The following is a 22672-nucleotide window of genomic DNA, read 5'->3' on the forward strand; positions in this document are numbered from 1 at the left end:
CTCAGTAAAGCGCAATAGGTTGCAATCAAAAAGAGCGGAGGACTTAGTATATGTGCATTGCAACTTGCATCTCCTTTCACACAAGTAGAATGAATACAAAGAAGGGGAGCCAAAGATGTGGGATATGAATGCAAAGCATACAGACTTGGATGCTTCCACTTCTCAGCTTGCAGTTGCTGCATTGGAGGAATTGGACAGTGAGAATGTTATTGGTGCAGCTGATCCCATTGGCCTTGGCAGTATTTGTGAATCAACTAATGCCATTCAAGATGATGATGAAGAAGAAGAAGAAGAAGAATCCATTGGATGATTTAAACTTAGTATAAAGTTCCAATTGTTGCAAGTTGAATTTTGGCACAATGATACTTGAACTTGATATTATCATTTTAATATTTTGATATTGAACTTGAAGGATATGACGCTATGATGGTATGATCATGATGCTATGATTACAAGTTCATGGTGTTATTTGTTGTTTATATGATATTATGTGACATTCTAATCTTAATTCATGCTTATAGGCTGCATATATATATATATATACATAATTTTTACATGTTTTTGTACTAACGAACCCAAACAAACGCAAGCCCCATTTCAAAATTTTGCTGTACCGGTGAACTGGTTCTTCGAACCCGAACCGGCAACCTAGCTTAGAATAGAAGGCACCAACCTTCGTAATGCAATGATTTGTTTGTGACTTCTTCTTGGATTAGCCCTAAATCACCTTCAAAAATCTGGTCTCTCCTTCAACAAAATCTGCCTTGAAACTCTGCTCTCCAATCTGCAAAATATCTTCACTCAGATCTGCAAAATGATCTTCAATGAATGCTCATGATTCAGAAATATTTATTCACCCAAATCTGCATATGATCTTCATCAGTTGTTCATAAATCTGCAATATGTCTGCTTCAAACTATGTCTGATTTTTCTCACGAATCTGCTCTTATTATGTGAAAGATGTTCAATGAATTCTTTCTTAAATGACTCTCAAAAAACTTCTTTTCATACCTTCCATAAACACCTTTTCACCCAATAGTCATGGCCCCTCAATGAGGTCAGTCTAGCAGCATGACAATATATATTTTTTATTATTTAAAAAACCTTTGCCCAAAGTGGACGCTCTATGCAAGGACGTTGTTCCTCATAGGGACCCAATAATTGGATGAGGAGATTAGATTGGTTTTGGTCTCTGAAGCTATTCTGGATGTCAGAGAGAGGAGATTGAGGAGTAGGATAATTAAGGAGTATCTTATTAGGTGGAGAGACTTACCCATAGAGGATGACACTTGGGAAGGTGAACAAATTCTCCAACATCCTAATCTACTATTGCTCAAGGACAAGCATTTCTGGGAAGGAGAGTAACATCCCCTTCCGAGGAGTAGTCAGAGGTGACCGTTTAGCCTATTTCATTCCCGGAGACTAAGGTCAGACTATAAGAGAGTAGATTAAATTTGTTATTTAAAGTTGTTAATAAAGTGCATTTTATAGATAGCTTTATTTAGTTAATTCAATAAAGTGACTTTAAGTGCAAAATTAAAAGGAAATATTTACGTCACTTTATTAAATGGGCTTCAATGAATTATTTTAAAATAGGAATTTGAAAAGGTTTTCGGGAAAGTTTAATGGGTTTTTATAAAAGGAGATTTTTGTGTTCATTTCTTCATGCTTGGTTTCTTTTTTCTAGAGCTTCTTGTGGAGTAGAAACCCCAAGACAAAAACCTTAAGGGAAATTGGTTTCAGTAGTTAAACATCTATCCTTGTTGGTTAATGGTGGGGCCACTTAGGTTTCACAGGTTGATTCAATGATTGGAAATTACAAAATGTGTGAAGTCTTGTTCGAAGAAAAATTTCAAAAGTTTGAGGAAGGAAGGCTTGCAAGAAAATATGGTCACCATGGCAATATGAGGGTATTTAATTTATTGTTTGATTTGTGTATTGTTGGGCGACTGGGATTCCTCCATTGTTGGGTGATTTTATGATATTATTGTTGGCCATTTGGTGGAATTGATTATGTGTTGCATTGATGTTTTGTCATTGATGCCAACACTAGCTGTTTGGATGCTTTACCGACACCCATCTGGTTCTGGTAGGTTGAGTGGATTTTGGTTGATTTGGATCCGACATGATCCGGTATAGTTTGGTGATGGAATTGGCTTGTTCATGATACTCATGCTCATATTTGGTCAGTTGGTTTTGGTCTAATGATCGGATGCTATCTTGCTTGCTTAGAAGCTTAGTTTCTGGTTTCGGCGAGGGTTTCACTGGCAGAGCTTTTGATGAAGATCTTTGATGAATTGCATTAGTGGTGTTGGTGCAGCTTTTGGTGGAGTTTCAGGATGCTGTTGGTGATCATGTTCGAGACTTGGTGGATGGAGATCATTGCTGTATCATGTGGACTTATACTGGGTCCCGGTTGATCTAGGTTATGGACCGACTTTAATGTAACATGTGGATTGGACCTCTCGATGTATTTCCGGGATGTCTTATGTTTTGGATATTATTTGTTTGGTCTAAGGCCGACATGGGTTATAATTATGTAATTGGTTTATTATCTGGTGGCCGACCTAATTGTTTATGGTCAAGGGTTTGTATATATAGATGTAAGATCTCATTGTAGATCATCATGGTTATGTTAGAAGTCATTGTCAAGGAATGTAATGTGCAAATAATGTAATATCATTCAGGCAGAGGAGTTGGTCGATCATTGGAGATCGAATTGGGTTTATGTAAGAGGATTTAGTCCTTCGGTATTGAGCTTAACCGGAACTGTACTCAGGCATAGAAGATGCTATCTTTTGCAGTTCAACACTTCTCCGGATTCTAGTCTGGATTTCTATGTAGTCAGTGAGGCTCCTTTTGTGATGAGCAGTGCGCTCTAGGCTGTTGGCCTTCCTGCAAGTGCAGGCCCCTCAATTGTAATTCACATACTTACTACAGAAGTATTATTTGACTGTGGGTAGGCTTCCCACCGTGGTTTTTCCCTTTACCAGGTTTTCCACGTACAAATCTTGGTGTCATGTGGATGACTTTTATTATGTGATTATTGTTTATGCTTAATTGGTTTAATTGCTATTCCGGTATTTGGTTTAAGCATTCCGGTATTAATGTTTTGGGTTCCGGTATTAAAGTTTAAATTGCTAGTAGTTCTGGTAATTTGTGACAACTGATTCACCCCCCCCCCCCCCCTTCTCAATTATCTTCCGGTTATTTGAACCGTCTAACAATTATCGCTGGGCCATAACAAGGACTGTTGAGGTGTGGGTTTAGAGCCATTTGTGTTGGTCGAGTGGCAATATTTCTAGTAATTAAAGGCATATTGTTTTTTGATTGATAAGGGGCACTTTTTAAGGTGCCAAACACTATTGTTGTTCAAATCCGTGAGCACACCAGCCTAGCGAAAGTACCAAGCCCACGAGCCTAGTTGGCCCAATAGGGATTTGAACCTTGGAGGCGGTTTCACCAAGTAAGTGTTTTAACCGCTGTACTTCATGGGTCACCCCAATAAACGGCATATTTATCTAGGCAGTTTGTGAATCTTATTCCTAGCCGCCATAGTTCATTATACTTCCAAGTGTCTAAACTATGATCTGAGGCATGAGATATAGCTTGGATATAGGGTCTTTGAAGTTGCTAAGGCTCAACAAAAGCTGAATGTAAAATAGGCAGGCCAGTGTGTGGGTTTTTGGTCATTTCATGGACCTATCCTTGGTTGGTGTTTAAATAATCTAATGGGTGTTTGAATCTCTAAGCACTGTGGGTGTATTGGTGTCATTATAGGGGCATTTGGAGTGAGACAAGCTGGTCTAAGAGTGAAAACTGTTAGTTGGCATTGAAATTATTGCTTGTTGCTAAGTCATCTTTCATTGTGGTCTACACATGAGGTTTGGCAACTCTCAGAAATTATCAAATCTGATATTGGAGGTGATAGGTGTGAGCTATGAGTTAAAGTTGTCTCCAGCAGCATGGTGTTAAGAATCCTTCACAGCAATTTTAAGGGGCAAATTGCATCATTCCTGGAAGATGTTTTGCTGCTGTTCATATACAGAAAACTGTAATTGGAACCCTGTTTTAAAAGGTCAACAGTTATCACCTTGTAAACTTGTTTAAGATATTGAGAAATTTGTTATTGAATCTATAATTTCTGTTATGAGAATTCTAGATCATGCATCGAAGCTATAAATTGCAACTTGTGGTTAATGCACGTGAAATCTTTATTTTCATGCACAAAACAGAAACTTACAAACAGAAAACAAATAAAATAAAATTCATGCACTGTTTAATAAAATACCTTGGGTGAATATTTGAGAAGTGGAAGGATATTTGCTTTTGTTTGGCATGGTATCTTACAAAATATGCTAAGGGCCCCTTTTTTCCTATATTCCCTCTCATATAATTCGCAACAAAGTTACAAAAAAATCTTGGGGCATTTGGGGCATTAGGTTGTGAAAGTGCCACTTTTGTAAGCTTAAATTTTAGGGCAATATTCCTAGAGCTAATTCCCACCTACTTCATAGCTGAGGTAAATGTGTATAAATATGTGAGAATTTTGCAAAAAAACTCAAATATAGGGTTGAGATAAGAAAGTTATGGGGTGGTAGTGAAGAAATGCACCTTTGCTTGTTTGCTAGTAAGGGTGAAGGTTCATCAAGGATAAGGTTCTACTTCCACTACTTTGCAAAGGCCATTTTCACATATTCTAGTTTTTTCTAGTACATGAGTAGTAGAGGCTAAGGGGAAACATAGGGCGACAAGTTATGCTTCAAATCCACTACTAGATTTATTCAATGTGCAATTGAAGGATGAGGCTGATGAAGCCATTAAAAAATGCTTGTTTGCCAATGGCGTTCCATTCCATGTGGCTTTCTCTCCTTACTATAAGGAGGTTATGGCAAAGATAACGAGAGTAGGACCATCATATGTGCCACAAGGGGAGACTAAATTGAGGATGACAATATTGGATAAGAACTACTCTGAAATTGATATTTTAAAGGAGAAAATGAAGGAATTATAGATCACGAGTGGATGCAACATATTTATGGATGGGTGGATGAACATTAGGCATCAACCACTCATCAATATCATGGTTACATGTACGGAGGGCCCTTATTTTTATAGGGTTGTAGATTGTTCAAGGTATCATAAGGATGTTGATTTTTCTTTTTATATCCTTAAAGATGTTATAGAGGAGTTTGGGCCACAAAATGTGTTCCAAGTAGTGATATGTATGGCTCATGTGTGTAAAGTTGTAGGGAATTTATTTGAGGAAGCTTACAAACATATTTGGTGGTTTCCTTGTTGTGTGCATGCAAAGAATAATGCACTCAAGGACATGGGAAAAATTGATTGGATCAATTCAATTGGTACTAATGCTAGAGATGTGCAAATGTTTATTTGCAACCACCACACTTCACATCACTTTTCAGGATGTTTTCTAAGAAGGAATTGTTGAAATCTCTAGAGGTTAGATATGCATTGTATTCTATTCTTTTGGAGAGGATTCTTGAGTTGCAAGAGGCATTGCAACTAAAGGTTATTATAGCAAAATAAAATTGGTGGCATGAGTCCAAGACAGAGCAAGGGAAGAGTGTGAAGGAAGTGGTGAAGAGCGATTTTTTGGGGTGATGCAAAATCTATTGTCTCCATCATTACTCCAATTTTTAGAGTGATTAGATATGTGGATGCCAATGCACCTGCCTTGGAGAGGTGTATGAGTGCATTGATACTATGCTTGACCAAATGAAGGTTGTTATGTGATAGAAGAACTCCACATTGAAATTCTACAATTAACATATTCAACCAATCATTCATCACATATGTGAGAAGCTCAATATTCCCTTGCACATGACTGGCTATCATTGAACCGTTATTGGTTCAGGCTTTGCTACACCCAAATTTGGGTTTGGTTGGTACCGGGTTCGGATTCAGGGCCGATTCGTTCAAAATTCTTTGGCTTTACATACGACACATTGTGGGTTTTTCCCATACGAATTCACATGAACCCGAGAAGAACCTAGTAAAATAATTGCATGCCCTAATGTCTTAAGCCATATTTAAAATTTTTCAAAATCTTTAATTTTTTTCTAAAAAACTCTAGCTGGAGAGGTAGAAGTACAAGAGTAACCCCATGTCCCCATGCAGCTGCTTATGAGCATTTTCTGCTTAAATTTAAGCAGCTGGAGTGTTCCCATGTAGAAGTTTAATTAGGAGAAAAGGATAAAAAAGAATCTTTCCCTATTGTAGTGGAGTGCCAGTTGCTTAAAAATTGAAAATAAGCTTTGAAAAAAAGTGGGGTCTAGCAATAAGCAGCAGCTGCTTATTCGAAAAAAATGACATGTGGCTTGACCATTTTTTTTCATCTCCTTTCCTTTTTATTTGCCTACAATTTTGCCTACAAATTTGATTTGTAAGAAATATTGCTTATAATTTCATTTATAAAATTATTTAAGAAGATTGCTTAAAAATAAGCAGCCATTTACCATCCATGGGGCCACCTGCTCCACATATTGCTCCTCAAAAAGTTGAGCAGCTGCTGCTAGCCAAAATAAGCTAAGAAGCCGCATGGGGACTTGCCCTAAGATACACTTGGATAGGGTAAGTAGTAGCAAAGTGAACCTTTAAGGTCAAGGATTTTGTGAAAAACGTCCACTTCTACCGACTGATCAAACTCTTATTCAAGAGATCCTATTTTCTAGCTAGCCATATTTGACAACATCTTACCACCTTAATAAAACAATTCACGAGAAATAATATTATTATTGGTAATTACTAATTGGTGGATGTTATTTCCAAGATGCACAATGTGTCATATTAATCCGATAATACTTGTTAATAATATTAGAATACTTTGTATGTTAACTAATTTTTAAAATTAATTTAAATATTTATTAATAATATGAGAATATTATGTAGGTTAATTAGTTTTAAAATCAATTAAATATTTATTAATAATATGAGAATATTATGTATGTTTAATTAATTTTAAAAATTAATTTAAATATTTATGAATTTATCAAATATTTTTTATATTATAAGATTATATATTCATTCTATTAATATAGTAATATTGTATAAGGCTTTTAAATATTACTATATATTAAATATACTAGGAAATGTATTATTAATATATTTTCCATTGTAAATATCCAAGGTTGCATCGGGACGGGGGTACTTGGAGAAGCCAATTTTTTTTAATATAATTTAATAATTTATAGAAAATCTGAAAATATAATGACATTGAACTTTCAAACAAGAACAATGAAAAAGTTTATTGTTTAACATTAACTTTGAAGTTTAAGTACACAAATGACAAATGTCATAGAATCATTGTGTCAAAGTTTATCTTGATAAGCAGCAAGCTTATACACAACCAAAAAACAAAAATCAGAAATCTTATATCTATTATCTATAGACACTTCATCCATATCAAGGTCCTCAGCTATGATGCTCTCCAAGTAGTCATCAATCTCAAACCTAGATTTCTCTGTTGGTAGAATAACAGGGGGTAAATTAGTAAGGCCATCTGCTTCAACCAGTTCATCCACATTGGCCACAACTTCTCCATCAGGTGAAATTCGATCCCATTTTGCTAAAGGGCTCTCATTGTATCCAAGATCTACATGAGAGAGAAGACGAAGTGAGTTATGAATGTACAATAGGTTCTTTGCTTACTTTGACCCTAACTGGTTCCTCCTTAGTGAACGAATGAACCCATAAGTAGTCCAATTTCTCTCACAAGATGAAGAGATAGCTACTTGTGAGAGCAATCTTATGCAAATAATTGCAATTCAGGGGTTTCACCTCCATGGTTCCAGTACCACTCTATAGGGTCTTTCTTAACTTTCGTATCATATAAAGCTTCCATGGAAGCAAAATCACCTTTGCCCAGGTGAAAACTTATTCCATTGACAACTCAAAATTGAACCATCCTCACCTCCGCCATAAATCTCTTTTATTGCAGCCCAAAATCGTTTCATGACCTCTCTATCTTTATGTGGAGCCTATTGATGGCGAAATTCTGCACTTTCAATCAAGCAGAATAGAATGCTGAATGTATCCTACCCTCTCTTGAATAAGGAAATCTCTAATGCTATTTGGGTTGATCACGGGAGATACCCACTGAAATAAATCAGCATCCTATTTCAGGTTAAAATCAACCTTTCAATTGTTGGAAACCTGGAAGCTCCTAGGAATCACCACTGACAACCTACTAAAACTCCTTGTGCCTCTCACAAGCATGGATCAACTTCAAATTGGAGCTCAGGCATTATATCATTAAAACCCTTTGACAACTAGCTCTCATAAGGAGCAGCCCTAACCATATAAGGATTTAAGAATCTCCACTGTAATACAATGTTAGATTTCTAAAGCATGGTAAGCAGATTCTGCATTCAGAAAATCAAACCTTAAACACTAGGAAATTTAACCTACGTTACCCCAAGTTTCTGGGACGGCAAATTTTTTTGCCAAATTTGGGGACGGGAGGGGACGGCAAAGGGGACGGCTATATAAAATATAGGGAAAATTTAAAATATATAGGAAAATTCTAAATGTTCATATGAAACAATGGATAAAGCATGCATCTATACATCATATTCATTTGAAAACATGGATATAGCATGTGTATGATACTATGAAAATTTTTTAGAATGCAAACATCGAACATACAACATTATCAATAGACTCAATACTCAATATGCACTCATAATTCAGAATTTCAATTCATTCACATTGTCAATATGCATATCATAATAGATATTAAAGAAATAACATACATAATGGAGCCTAATTAGACTCGGAGGTTAAATTTTCACTACTTCCATCAGCGCAATTTCCCCCAATATTTTTTGACGGGGGTTTGGGGTCAAGGGGCAGCGCCCCTTGCGCGCTCCCAAAAATACTTTTATTATTTTATTTAGGCGTTGGGTGTTATTTTTCTATTGGCAAAAAACCCTTCATGAGATATTTCACTCCCTCAATTATGCAAAAAACATCATTAAAAAAAAATGAAAATACGACTTCTTTTATTTTAATATTTTTTCCTAGCCCTAGATGTGGGGGACGTCTAGCCGTCCCCGGGACGGCTGGGACGTCCCTAATCCGTCCCCAGCCGTCCCCGGGACGTACGGACGTCCCCCACAGCTAGGGAAGCCGTCCCACCGTTTCGGGGACGTCCCCTCAAAATTTTGGCAATTTGGGGACGGGGGGGGGGGGGGGACATCCCTTGGCCGTCCCCAAGTCCCCGAAACGTCCCCGGGACTGGGACGGGGGTTTTCAGGTAGGGGACGCGTCCCCGGGTTTTGTAGAATTTAACAACTCCTACTTAAACTATTGATTCTTAATACAAGAATCCGCAGAAAGATCACACTGAAAAGTGAACAGCAACCACACAGGGTTGAACTCTCAAGTCTGCAACTGATTTTTTATTAAATCTGAAAAAATTTGCACTGCGCTGGATCAAAAAAAGCAAAATTTGAATCACTCACACGTCTTTCTTTAGAAGAAGGCTAGAATATTCTAATTCTAAATTGGATGCTAATTTAAACTTAGACCTCTTAACTTTGAAGCAAAAGTCTGAATGCAAAACACCACATTTCAAGAAAAGCATTCTAATTTTAGACCAACAGTTAATTCACTACTTAAAATAGAACCTTCTCATGCAAGTTCTGTTCTAATAATAACAGTATATAAAAAAATCTGAATGAGGACTAAAGTTGGTGCATGGATGCCTAGGCAACCATGCACCCTCTACTTTAGCCTATATGCCCACTATTTCTTCACCTCCTGAAATGATAATTTATTTGATAATTACAAAAGGAGAAAGCTCCTTAAATTGAGATTACAAGAGGATCTTTCCATAATGGAAATGACCGAGAATAGAAACACGGAAGACATAAAGGACACTTCCTAAAACTAACTAAAGATGAAAGACATAAAAGGAAGTTTCTAAATACACCTAAATGACTAAGATGACCAATATTGCAATATTACAATATTATTTTAATACCCTCCCTTAATGGTCATTCTACTAACTACCCTACAGAAGATGTGACATAATCTGCAAGTCATTTGGCCACAAATGCATAGAAGGCTGCCCCCTTCTCCTTAGAATAGTCCGTGACATGAACCTGCTACTCAGACTCTTGCCGGTTCCGTATAACTTTTGGATATGACCAAGTTTATCATAATCTTTCCAACATGATGTTGGGTAACAAAGCTATCCCTCCCTTTATCCAGAGACATTGGGATCAACTTCTAAAAAACTTTGATTTTTGTTGATAAAAAAATCAGCAAAAAAAATTGAAACCATGAATTTGTGGAAAAATTGTCAAACTTTTGATGTGATGCTGAAATCACACACCTTCGTTTTTGTGGAAAAATGGTAAAAAACCCAAAAATTGAAACCCTGCATGATTTTTTGTGGAAAATGTTAATGTTTTTAGCAGCAGGAGATTTCATTTTGCTTACGATGGTTTCTTCCTACACTTCTAAGAGAAGCTGATTCCTTGAGAACTGTCACCGACTTGCATGTATGACTTGTAGCTTCGTGGGAGCCTCGTGGCTTCGTGGGAGCCTCGTGCATGTTGGCAGCGGTTTCTTTCCTCTTCGTATTCCATCCAGAAAGAGGTTCGCTTGTGTCTACGTCTTATGGCTCTTGTTGGTGCCAGAGTTTGTAACGACAAGTATTGTAACTGTCGTCCAACATATTGCGTGATCTAGATGTTGGCTTTTCGTCTCCTCCATCTCAGATTTTTCAAGCCTTGTCGTTTCTTTTAGGGAGATTAGCAGTTCGTATTTCGGAGCATGGAAAAGTCCTTAAAGAGAGACTATTATATATTTGTATGAGTTATCATTCAGGGGTGGAGTTTTTTGACAGTATTTTCTGTAGCATCTTTGTATCTTCTTCAGCGTATATATCTTCTCTGTCTTCTCGTGTATGATTGAGGGATGATTATTACATGTCTCAGAAAGCTTCGTATTGGCCGTATTGTAGAAGCCTTTAGTTTCAGATGTTATTGGTTTCATCTTCTGATTGTTAAGGGTTAACAATTGTGTCTAGATCATTCAGTTTGAGAGCTTTTGTTCAAGTTTGTGACTTCAATAAAGTTTGATTTTTGGTGTGGTTGGGTTTTTCACCCTTAGGTGGAGGGTTTTCCCAGGATAAATACTTGTGTATCTTGTTCTTGTGAAATTTTATTGTTTGAGATTTCCGTGTCTTATGTTTCTGGTTCTAACATTAACATTGTATCAGAGCAAGTCTGAGGTCGTCTCCCTAGGAGGCCTCAGGATTCTGGGAGGGTTGCTTGTTTATTGTTTGGTGTTATTCAAACTATGTTTTTCTGAAGACTATGCCATTCTCTAAGCTGCGACTTCATTTCTTCCTATTTCAGATTTCTTGAGTGGCCCTGCAAAACACGACGGGATCTCTGCAATGCGACTGATCTAAGGGTATCACATCATGTGAAGTCCACTTTATTGTTTTTGGAAGGAGTCGTTGCTCTTATCTGGCATTTGCATCCTATCAGCTTGTATTTGCTATGATCATTTATCACATTGTTGTCATTGCTATAATCTACATCTCTGTTTTGTTCAAAGGAGAGAACACTCAGTATGTGGTGTATTTGAGCAAACCTTAATGCATACCAAAAGATTCCTGATATAAAGAACAGTGCTGGAGGAGTCTCATGAGAAGATAAGATTCAATTACAGGACTAACTCAATGCGAATTGACAATAAAGAGCTGGAGGGTACACATGTTCTAGGTGCATAGCATTTGTTTGTGGAACTGAATGCTATATCTGAGCTATCATTATGTTCCATATTGCTGGAAGTGTTGGTCACTCTACCGATGGGAGATTTGGAATTGGGGTATGCTCCAACATACTTCTTGACTGCTACAACATTGAAGATATGAAATTTGAGACAAGAGGGCTCTCTCAGTGAAAGGGAGCCTGACATTTCAGCTTCAGAGGGAGCCCGACTTTTCAGCTTTAGAAGGAGTCTAACATTTCAGTTTCAGAAGGAGCCTGACATTTCATTAGAGGCAACCTTGGACGAGGAGGTCAGAAGGTTGATATTAAGTTTAGAGGGAGCCCATCATCATGAAGATTTGATTAATGCATTTTTCTCTGTGACAGAAATTTGAGGTGAAAGCCCTTTTAATGCATTTTTCTTTGTGATGGAGAAATTTGAGGTGAAAGCCCTTGTTGTTCTTTCCACTCATGGGAGTAGCCATAGTGGATGTCATGTTGAGAGACTCCATGACAACATCACGTTGAGTGACTCCATGATGAGAGCTTGTGTTTATTTCACACATGGGAGTAGCCATGGTGAACATCATGTTGAGTGAATCCATGATGCTATCACGTTGAGAGAATCTGTGATAAAGTTTTGCTTTTTACACATATGGGTGTAGCCATTGTGTTTGTCATGTTGAGAGACTCCATGACTTGAAAATCTGTAAATGATATCTCCTTTGCTAAGAGGGAGTGTTAATGTTTTTAGCAGCAGGACATTTCATTTTGCCTGCGATGGTTTCTTCCTACACTTCTAAGAGAAGTTGATTCCTTGGTAACTGTCACCGACCTGCATGTATGACTTGCAGCTTCGTGGGAGCCTCGTGCATGTTGGCAGCGGTTTCTTTCCTCTTCATATTCCATCCGAAAAGAGGTTCGCTTGTGTCTATGTCTTATGGCTCTTGTCGGTGCCGGAGTTTGTAACAAGTATTGTAACTGCCGTCCAACATATTGCGTGATCTGGATGTTGGCTTTTCGTCTCCTCCATCTCAGATTTTTCAAGCCTTGTCATTTCTTTAAAGGAGGTTAGCAGTTCGTATATCGGAGCATGGAAAAGTCCTTAAAGAGAGACTATTATATATTTGTATGAGTTATCATTCAGGGGTGGAGTTTTTCGACAATATTTTCTGTAGCATCTCTGTATCTTCTTCAGTGTACATATCTTCTCCGTCTTCTTGTGTATAATTGAGGGATGATTATTATGTCTCAGAAAGCTTCGTACTAGCCGTATTGTAGAAGCCTTCAGTTTTTGATGTTATCGACTTCATCTTCTGATTGTTAAGGGTTAACAATTGTGTCTAGATCATTCAGTTTGAGAGCTTTTGTATTCAAGTTTGTGACTTCAATAAAGTTTGATTTTTGGTGTGGCTGGGTTTTTCACCCTCAGGGGGAGGGTTTTCCCAGGATAAATGCTTGTGTATCTTGTTCTTGTGAAATTTTATTGTTTGAGATTTCTGTGCCTTGTGTTTTTGGCAAAGTTTTAAAACTCGGACTCGCCACGGACTTGGCAAACCAAAAATTTCGACCCGGACTCGGACTCGTGAAAGACTCGGCAAAAAAACAACCGTAGTTTTACAAAAAAAAACATAAAGAAATTAATGCATTTAGAGAACATAAGAGCCATAATTGAAACATTACACATGTCATATGATCTACAAACACTCAATATTTGAAATTTCATCATTCATACTCAGTTTCAACTCTAAAATGTATAATAGTAGCATAAGTTTATAAATGTTTATAAAATTACATATAATGATATGTCCACCTTCAAATGTGAAAAACAACAATGAACAAACTAAAGAGAAGACTACATCTTCCTCTTTGTATTTCTCTTAATATAGCTCAATTTTCAGGCCTTGAGCTAGAAGTAGTAGCAGTGGGTGTTGTGGTATCTAAATGGTGAGATGATTCTTCTTCAAAATCAAAGTCCTCATCTTCATCCTTATCTTCATCCTCCATTTCATCCAATCTTGCTCCTTCAGCTTCTTGTGTTGCTCCTCTCTCTGTTTCTGCAATTTCTTCTTCGGTAAGGAGGACATCATCACCATCATTTTGTTCATTCATGGTCCAATCACCATATGGATCAATTTCATCCAAGTCAATGGCCTCATGTGAAACACCCTCCACCTTTCTAACTCGAAGGCGAAGGTTTTACCGAACGAAGACAAGATCATTGAGCCACTTTTGTGTCAATCTATTTCTCTTTTTTGTGTGAATGCTCTCAAATACACTCCAATTTCGTTCACACCCAAAAGCACTGCATGGCTGAGACAAAACACGGACGACTATCTTTTCAAGATTAGGCGTGCCAACACCGTAATTCTCCCACCATAAATCTACAAAAAACATTTAGAAATATTAGAATTGAGAAAAAAATGTAACAATCAAGTATGTAGTTTTTTTTCTTGCAGTATTGAACCAAGTTACTAAATTTTTTACCTGGTTGTTGTTTTTCTCTCCTATCAATTGCTAGTTGTGATGAGAAGAGTCTCCCCTCCGCACTCTTGTAGATCTTGAACAATGAACATTTCCAAATTCATAAATAGATAGCCAAAGTGTCAAACACAAATTCAATAGTGAACATTTCCAATTCAGAAATAAAGATAGAGCAATTGCAAATGTCAAATCTCAGCTCCAACTCATCAAGAACCTTGTCTCTCAACTCAGGATCAGGTGCCATCTTATGAATGCATGCAATAACACCTGCCATGAACTCCTCATCAACCCTAAATGAATCAGTGAAGTAGAATTTCGGGTTCAAGAAGTAGGCGAAGGCATGTATCAGTTGGTAGAGTTGGTTTGTCCACCTACGATCAATGATGCGCCAAAGGATTTCACATTTTCTTGTATTTCCATGATAGTAATGTGAAATGGCCTCTTTGGCCCTATCCATGGTCTCATAAATGAAACCCATTGGCATGCCCTCTCCATCCACCATACGAAGAACCCTTACCAAAGGTTCTATCACTTAAAAAAATGAAAACAAATTTTAAATCAGTACAAAATTAACCCCTAAAAAATAAAATCAGCAAATAGACAAGATTGTATAAAGTTTACTTTTGTATTTGTTACTTACTATAGTCAACTCCTCTCCACTTTTGCTGAACCCTTCATCACAAAAAAATCCTCACAATCTTCTCTGCTTCAGGTCTTTTGGAGTATGCAGACCCCAACCAAGCACCAGACACAAACATCTGCTTAAGATGAGGAATGGCACTAAGAATGCTCTACAAAGTGATGGAGTGGCTAGCAAATCGTGTCACTCCAGGTCGCACAAGGTCCTTTCCATTTGTGTGTTTTCTCATCAAAGCAAGCACCCAAGTATGGTTGTAGATGAATTTGGTGACACTTTTTGCATCTTCAACCACCTTTTTCACCCATCCAATCTTCCCAATGTCCTCTAGCATCAAGTCCAAGCAATGTGCAGCACAAGGACTCCATGTGATCATAGGATGCCTCTCCATAAGCATTCTACTTGCAGATACATATGCAGCTGCGTTGTCCGTGATAATTTGGACAACATTCTCAACTCCAACTTCTTGAACCACCCCATCCAATAGATTACACAAAGTCTCTACATTTTTTATTTCATTTGAGGCATCAATAGACTTTAGGAATACCATTGCACCATTTGAAGCCACCAAGAAGTTGAGAAGAGTCCTATTTCGTCCATCTGTCCATCCATTAGATAAAATGCTGCATCTTTATCTCTTCCAATACCTTTTCTGATTATCAACCACAACTTGTGTATTTTTTACAGCTTTCTCTAGCAATGACCCACTAAAGTCCTGACCCGTTGGGGCCTTAAACGCCTTACCCGCAACTGTTAATGCATTAACTAAACCTTCCCAATACACATTCTTTGCTGCATTGAAAGGTATATTATTGTAAAACCAAAAGTTTGATGCTGCTATCTTTGCTTGTTCATGCTTCTCTCTATTCCATCCTGTACCTGCAAGTGAAGGTTGTGCACCTGGAACATTGCGTGTCGCAAAAAAATTAGGGTTTGATCTAATAGGAGTGCCACTACCCTCACCCTCATTGTCACCCAAAGATGAAAGTGATTGACGACCACGAGTGTGACCAATGGGACTCGAAATGGACAATGTGGGATTCATTGCAGCTGCCATGGCTTCTTTTGTTTTTTGCTTTTCTTCCTTTTGCATATCATGCTCAATAAGAAGGGCCTTCATCTCTCTAATAATCTTGGGAGTTGATTTGGGGCATATGTCCACACCATATTTAGGTATTTGTGCAAGGTGGTATTTTAATCTATTGATTCCACCCGTCATCCATTTTGTACATTTGGTGCATGTGACTTCCCCCTTTTTGCTTCCAGGAATCCCATATTTACATGCTTTATCTCTGTCTTCCTAGCCTTGGGGTTGCCCTTGGAGTTGAACTTGCCATTGCTGATTTAACCTGAAAAAAATAAAAAATCAGTAGGGTTTTGTGAAAAATCAACAAAAAAATGACAATGAATCATTTGGCTAAAATAGCATTTGTTGACGGGAATAATCATTATGTTATGTTGTTATATTATGTTTATGTTGTCGTCGGTAATAATGAGTTACGGCGGTCAATTAGTTGGCCGACGGGTAGGTAGTTGGAGTCGCGACGGTTGTGTCGCGCCCCTTCGGGTATTATATATTGTGTACCTTTTCTTCGAAGTATGATCATGTTAGTCGTGTCAGATGTAATGTTATAAGCACTTATTGTACATGGACTGTGGAATTAATATAGAGGCTGGTTATTTAATATATTTCCATTATGTTCTGCATTTAACCATTTACTCGAGAGGGCAAACATTTGGCGCCGTTGCCTAGACGGACTCGGGAACGGAAGACACGGATGGCGCACAGACACAATGGGCCTACCCGTTGGTGAAGTAAACCCGGAGGCCGACGACGCGCGGACAGAACTTTACACAGGAGAAGACACGACAACGCGAGAATTTTCGATTTTGGTCCAGGTAGCCATTCAAACATACGTTCGACGAGAAGCGGCGGAGGCAGAAATCCCACCAAGTGCCGTGTGGACAGCGCTGGAGGTTAGCCCGACAGTAAACCGGTTAATGAACCACCTCCCCCGGCTGCTTGCACAGGCATCGCTGACACGGCAGTAAACCGGTTAATGAACCACCTCCCCCGGCTGCTTGCACAGGCATCGCTGGCACAGCAGGCCCACCTGGAGGAGATTGCCCAGGAAGAGCGACGACAACAAATCCTGCAACGCTACGAAGAGAACAGCCGACGGGAAACGGAACGAGATGGCGCCAGGCTAGGAGGAAATTGAACCTTTGACTTATGCCCAATAGACTAAATAAGGACAAAAATAAAAAGATACAGAGTGACGAATGGGAAGTGGCACAAACCGCATTGAATCTCAGACAGCAGATAGAACGAAGGCGTAGGCTAAGGCAGCTTGCCGAGGGACGACCGGCCGAGGGGTTGCCCGAAGGGAACCCAGGAGGTGTCACGGAGGTTGCGGAGGCAGAGATAGATGGAGAGAACTACACTGTCTACACTGTTGTAGGGCTGCCAGAAGGAGTCACGGAGGGTGCCGAAGGAGAACTCTACAGTTCGCTAGAATACCACTGTAGGGTAAGAAGCCGCGAAGAGTTGGTGGAACAAACAAGGCGAAGTCTAAACCTGATCGACGCTACCAGAGACTTGCTAAAGAATTTGTCCATTTCAGAGGACAACTGGAGGGAGACAACCAACCGGAGGGAGACATCGGAAGGTGACGGTACGACCGAAGGTGCCGAGGGAGCACAAGGGTACCGTACGGGAGGCAATTTGGTTGGTTCGGTGTCAGCAACTTTTTCCGGAGGACCCACGAGTGGAGGTTCAGTTGCAGGAGGCGGAGGATCGCCGGGTACAAGTACACAAGGAATTAGAGGAGCGAGACCCAGCGGTGGGATGGCGAGTAAACAAAAATTGCCAAAGTTCACAGGGGAGGGCAAGGAAGACCCCTTACGGCACTGCCGTACATGTGAAACCATTTGGTCCGCCAACGGAGTAACAGACCAGGATGACTGGGTATAGCAGTTCCCAGCCACGTTACGAGGAGTTGCCATAGATTGGTACTCCGATGTAGATAAGCAAAAAGTGGCCACATGGGCTACCCTACAGAAGGAATTCACGGAGGAGTTCCGGTTGCTTTGTGATGACAATGAAATTGTGACAGAGATATACAGTACCAAGCAAGGTACTAAGGAGACAGTACAGGCATATAGTCGGAGGCTGAAAGAACTCTTGGGTAAAATGGAGAGCCAGCCGGCTGATGGCTTAAAAAAACGATGGTTTGTGGAAGGATTGAAATCCTCCCTACGAAAAAAAATGAAGATTGTACCCCCGACGTCATATGATGACGCCTATAACAGGGCGATAGATCTAGAAAGTGAATATAAAACATCAAGGAAGAAGAAAAGTAATAGATATTCATCTGACGATGATGAAAATTCTGACGGGGAGAGCAGTAGCGGTGGCGAATCGGGTAAAAAGGTACACGCGCTCCAGAAGGACATGGAACGAATGTTGAAAGAATTCAAAGCCATGAAAGGGAGTACAAGTAAGACGGAAGAAAATGAAGTGTGGTGTACAGACTGTAGGAGTGACGGACACACAAGGGGTACTTGCCCGAAGAAGGCATTCTGTGAGATTTGCCAAGTGATGGGACACTCCACCAAGGAGTGTCCATACAATATGAAAACCCGAAGCACGAACCAGGTGTTGTTCACGGAGCAGGCCACAACATCTGCACCAGCGGGTACCGGCCAACATACTAACACAACGGCATCATCTGGAGGATACCGGGACAACAGACGCGGCGGCGGAAGGAATAGCAACAATAACAATAATGGAAGCCGTATCCAGTATGACGCCAAGGGCCGGCCAATTATCCAATGTAGGGCCTGTAATCAGTGGGGACACTTCGCCCGTGATTGCACGAAGGAAGCCACCCCTCAGCACCTCTGCTGTTGGTGTGGGCTAGGCGACCATGAGGACGCAAATTGCCCGCAGGCAGGGGTTAATCTCCTCAACATTGAGAAGGCTGAGAAGACTCGTGAGATTTAAGTACTGGCGATCACCCGCGCCCAGACGAAAAAAGCCACTTATCCCGACCCCCGTACGGAGAAGGAGAGATTACGGGAGGCAAAGGCCAATATTGAACGTGAGATGACGACCGAACGACGGGACAACGAGGTGGCGAGTACATCATCCCGTACGGAAGCGGAAAATAACATCATTGGGCAAATCTTGCAGATGGAGGTGCCGATAAAGGTAAAAGACCTTCTAGACTCTATGCCACAATTGAGGACTGCCATCCTCACCAATGTGCAAAGCCCCGCAGCGTCGAGTGCACCACAGGTAGGGGTTCCCGCCACCGCTTTGAAGAGTACACCACAGGTGGAGGTTTCCATTAGCCCTTCGACTGACCCGATGTTACTAGCCTTGAGCAGTGGTAGACACCCAGCTGTGGTAGAAATGGGTATCCGTGGGGACACCCAGCTGTGGTAGAAATGGGTATCCGTGGGACCATTCTGAAGGACACCATTGTGGATGGTGGATCTGGGGTGAATGTACTACCAGAAGAAACATGGAAGCGGCTGGGGAAGCCCACCCTGTGGCCACCCACATTCAACCTGGTGGGAGCGGACCAACACGGCATTAAGCCACTCGGCCTGTTGATGGCCCAGCAAGTGACAATTTGTACACAACCATTCTTGTTAGATTTCGTGGTTATTCCCTCAAAGAAGAAAGGCTATGACGCCATCCTGGGGAGAGCGTGGTTGATCAACGCGAGGGTAAACCACAACTGGAAGAAAAATACATTTTCCATGGAGAAGGGAGGGCGGAAATATACCATTGACCTACACACCCAAGATGTCGGCGAAGAGCTCGCCTCTTCAGACTCGGACTCAGAGGACTCTAATAAAAGGGAAGGGGGTCCCGATGAAAGCAAGGGCAAGAACGCGATGGAGCCGAACAGTGAAGGGGTGCTCGAATTGGAGGGATGTTCTGAAGATGAGGTATGCTCATTTAACGGGCTCTTCCATTGGCAAATGGAGGATTACGAAATGTTCCAAAGCTATAGGCTCGAAGTAGAGGAACCAGAGCAACCAACAGAGGTGTACCTGCCGGAATACAGAGAATATTGGAAGGGAGACGCCCCAAACCCTGGCGACGTAAATAATCCGAAGAGTGTCGGCAACGATTGGAACCCTGTATGGAAGACCGCAGTCTTCAAAATCTTTATTATTCTTCTTCTTCTTATGTACGGGAAGGAGGTCGCGGTCCTTGTAGAATTTGTGGTTCCAGGTCTTCCGATGGCCATTGAAAATAGACTTGCCACTAACGGGCCCAAATTGAAACCCTACCACGCGAAGTGCGCAGGGGACTCGAGAGGCCGGACGGACACCCGAGAGCCCGAAGGGGGACCCGAGAGGATGGAAGGGGACCTAAGAGGCCGGGCAAGCAACTCGAGAGGCACGGGACAAAAGCAGGAGACTTTTGGGCGAGAAAAACCGAGAAGGATGAAGGGCGATCCCAGAGACAGGGGACCCGAGCCGAAGACTCTCTAGACAACTTAAAAAAAAAAAAAAAAAAAAAAAAATTGAAAAAAAAATCGCACGGTCGTACGACAGCGACCATACGGTCAAAAAAAAAGAGAAAAAAAAAAAGAGAAGGGGAAAATGGCCACCGTACGGTGGGACCAAGGTGACACCACCGTGCGGTGGAAGCACCGACGGTGACACCATCGTGCGGTGGAACCATCGTGCGGTGGTCACACCGTGCAGTGGGAGCCACCAAAGGCCGCGCAAGGATATAAAACGCCGCACGAAGACAACACGCCGCACACCGAGGAGAGGAAGAAGACACCACGCCGCACACCGCCGAGGAAAGGAAGAAGCCACCACACCGCACAGCCGACCTTGGCAATAAAACCCCGTGGAGGAAGAAGACACCGAACACGGCCGAAGGCACATCACCGCGCAGCCAAGGAAAGGGACGCACCGCACGGCCCGATCAATACACACAGCCCACGAGCTACCGCAGGGAGTGAAGCGGACGGATGGGGTCGAGGGTTCTTACAGATTGATCCGCCGCTTAGGGAGAGCGGGAGCCCGGACAATCCACACAGCCACGTAAGGGCAAAACGACCGCCACAGGTAGACCAAGCAGCTGCACGATTGGAGTGGTGTTGTTGACCGGAGGTGTGTCCATACGATAAGAAGGGTGTCGACCGCACGATTGGAGGTGCTAGTGCTGTTGTTGACTGTAGAGGGAGGTTGTATGGCCGGGGTGCCATCGGGGACATTACAGTGCCTACAAGAAAAAAAACAAAACAAAAAAAAAACGACGATGGCCAGATTTAAAATGATTTGCTGGAGTCTGGAGCCTAGACACTGAAAATATTGGAGTGTAGAAGAAGGGTTTTGACATCATAAAATATCACAGAAATGATGCGCGCCATGGACTTTCGTGGGGTTCTGAAGGTTGTAAATTGGTGTTTGCGGCAGGGGCGCTGCCCCTCGACCCCGCTGGGGCGCTGCCCCAGACCTCGTGAGGGGCGCTGCCCCTCGACCCCGCTGGGGGCGTTGCCCGCAAACCCCCAGTTTATTTTGAGCTACAGAAGACCACGAGAAATGTTGTGGTTGTCCGTATTGTGAGAAAGAAGCCCGTAGCTAAACATTGGCAGGGAAGCCATAAGCCCTAGAGGGAGGTGGATTTGGAGGTTGGGAACAAACAGAGTTCGAGGGAAGGCATTGCAGGTCCGCGCAGTTGTATGCCACCAGGGAGTTATTCAGTTCAGTTTTTAGCCTTTGGGGAGTGTGATGGAGGATTTCAGGTGTCTCCTAGCATTTGTGCCAGCAGGTTGTGGCCACCTCCAGGCAGGATAGGTACGCTTTGAGGAACTCGGAGTATGTCTCGGTTGGACGTGAGGTTGCCTTGGTGGATGCACAGAGGGCTCGGGAGGAGCTGACCACCAGGTTGGAGGCAATAGTCTTGTGAGACTTAGTTCAGCGTACCCAGGAGTTGGATGCTGGGAGAGCAGCACGGGTGGCTATCGAGGACAAATTGGCTAGGGAGATAGTATCAATTGAGTAGCAGTTGGTGGAAGCTGAGACTGAAAAACATGTTTTGCAGACAAGTTTGGGTTAGGCACAGGAGGACTGTGATGGCAAAGGAAGCAATATTGGTGAAATCCGCACTTGAGCATCGGATGGTAGCAGAAAAGGGTTTTCAGGCGAGGACGCAGCAAGTGTATAAGATCCAGGCCCGACTGGCGTCAGTAGTTCCTGCGGTTCATCTCTATTTTGTATTAAGTTGTCGGAGTCGACTTCTTTTCTTGGGGGGATGATGTTGACGGGAATAATCATTATGTTATGTTGTTATATTATGTTTATGTTGTCGTCGGTAATAATGAGTTACGACGGTCAGTTAGTTGGCCGACGGGTAGGTAGTTGGAGTCGCGACGGTTGTGTCGCGCCCCTTCGGGTATTATATATTGTGTACCTTTTCTTCGAAGTATGATCATGTTAGTCGTGTCAGATGTAATGTTATAAGCACTTATTGTACATGGACTGTGGAATTAATATAGAGGCTGGTTATTTAATATATTTCCATTATGTTCTGTGCATTTACGTTCTGCATTTAACCATTTACCCGAGAGGGCAAACAGCATTCAAAAACAAGAAAAAAATGTAAAGAAATAATAGGAAGTTTCTAAATACTAACTAAATGACTAAGATGACAATTATAGCAATATTACAATATAATTTTAATACCTCTCATAGTATTGCAACCCACACAAGTATGCCTTCTATACACTGCCGTGCTGCTGCTTTGGATCTGCTGAAGTGTGCC

The 22672-nt window shown here is 41.2% G+C and overlaps 1 protein-coding gene across 1 annotated transcript in view; it reads left to right on the plus strand.

The window, feature by feature from the left end:
* The window catches only part of LOC131065827 (BTB/POZ domain-containing protein FBL11), a 149559-nt gene that overhangs the window by 21814 nt on the left and 105073 nt on the right, over positions 1–22672 (plus strand). The window lies entirely within an intron of this gene.

The sequence above is a fragment of the Cryptomeria japonica genome, chromosome 6 (assembly GCF_030272615.1).
Source record: "Cryptomeria japonica chromosome 6, Sugi_1.0, whole genome shotgun sequence".
Lineage (NCBI taxonomy): Eukaryota > Viridiplantae > Streptophyta > Pinopsida > Cupressales > Cupressaceae > Cryptomeria > Cryptomeria japonica.